This window comes from Bison bison, unplaced genomic scaffold (genome assembly GCF_000754665.1).
Source record: "Bison bison bison isolate TAMUID 2011002044 unplaced genomic scaffold, Bison_UMD1.0 scf7180017864091, whole genome shotgun sequence".
Lineage (NCBI taxonomy): Eukaryota > Metazoa > Chordata > Mammalia > Artiodactyla > Bovidae > Bison > Bison bison.
In genome coordinates, this window is record NW_011494663.1 from 72892 (window position 1) to 74247 (window position 1356).

The following is a 1356-nucleotide window of genomic DNA, read 5'->3' on the forward strand; positions in this document are numbered from 1 at the left end:
AGGGGTGGAGCGCGGCGGTCTGGAAGGGGGCTCCGATTGGAAGAGGCGAAGGCGGCGGCTCTCGGACAAGCTTGGGAGGGCTCGGGGGAAGGAGGGAAGCAGAGAAGCAGGGTGACACGGAGGAGAAAGGAAGGGGACACGGAGGAGAAAGGAATGGGAGGGGAAGGGCTCGGGCGGGGCTGGGGCGGATGGGCCTCTCCAAAGGAGGCTCCGGGGGGACCGCCGCCGGGGTGGGGAACGGAGGGCGCAGGCCTGGGGTCTCCTCGGATGGGTGCAGGGTGGATGGGCCCGGCCTGAGGAGGTCTGGGTCACAGAAGTCGGACACGAATATTCACCTGGAAAGCCTCCGGCCACCACCGTGCACAGAAACAGGTCCGAAGCGAAAGGACACTGCCGGGATACTCTGCACCGGCGGCCTCACGCTGGCGTCCCGGCCGCCGTCAGACGTCACGCCTCCCCGGCGCGCATGCGCAGGGGTCAAGGCAGGGCGGGGGTGCGGCGGGGCCCAAAGAAGCCTGATTAATGGGGGCGGCGTGGGCAGGGTCAGGCTTAAGTTTTAACTGAAAAGGAACAGTAGACTCCCCTGACATTGCTTGTAAATATCACTTTCTCGCAAAAGGAGCTGGGCAGGGCTCTTGAGAGATACCGGTGACTCTAGAACTGGGGCAGGGAAAGTACGACTGAGCCTGCAGCATCCCACAGCGCCGTAAGTCAGGAATGCTCAAAAATACGTGTAGGTGTGTCAAGGGACAAAGGACTCAACCTGCAAGAGCTCCCAGTGCCCAAACGTGGCACAGTTATAATTTAGAATATAAAGTAAGTATACCAGAGTCTATTCTGCTGTAAATAAATAAATATATTATTTGGGAAGGGAGCTAATTCTTCCTTATAGAAGAATTCTATTGAATCACACTCCATCCAGAGGATTTAGTAATTGCCACCCACCCACCCATGAGCATGAGCTGTGCATAGTCATTTCCTCCCAAGGTTGGCAAAAGGAAAAATTACTTCACGCTGAAGAAACCTGTCAAACACTACTCAACCACATGATCAAGGTTAACAAACACAGCAATGTCTTTTTGGTAGTATTTACCCTTGATATGACATAATGACAAGGTCACTTTTCCTACAGTCTTACTCCCCCGGAAAAGCATAGCCCTAGTCTAACTATGAGAAGAACATCAGACAAATCTCACTTGAGGGATATTCCACAAAATGCTTCACCAGTATTCCTCAAAACTCAAGTAGTGAAAAACAAAGAAAGACTGAGAAACTCACATGCAATGTAGTGTGCTGGATGGGATCCTGTAACAGAATAAAAAAAAAAAGATGTTAGTGAAAGAATTCATAAATTCC

The 1356-nt window shown here is 52.2% G+C and overlaps 1 protein-coding gene across 2 annotated transcripts in view; it reads right to left on the bottom strand.

Annotated features, from left to right (window-relative positions):
• Positions 1-445, bottom strand: part of PLEKHB2 (pleckstrin homology domain containing, family B (evectins) member 2) — a 48509-nt gene extending 48064 nt beyond the window's left edge. For both annotated transcript variants that reach the window (XM_010838114.1, XM_010838113.1), the window contains exon 1: positions 336-445. The gene's annotated coding sequence lies outside the window, so the exon portion shown is untranslated. The remainder of the gene's footprint in view (positions 1-335) is intronic.
• Between the last annotated feature and the right edge of the window lie 911 nt (positions 446-1356).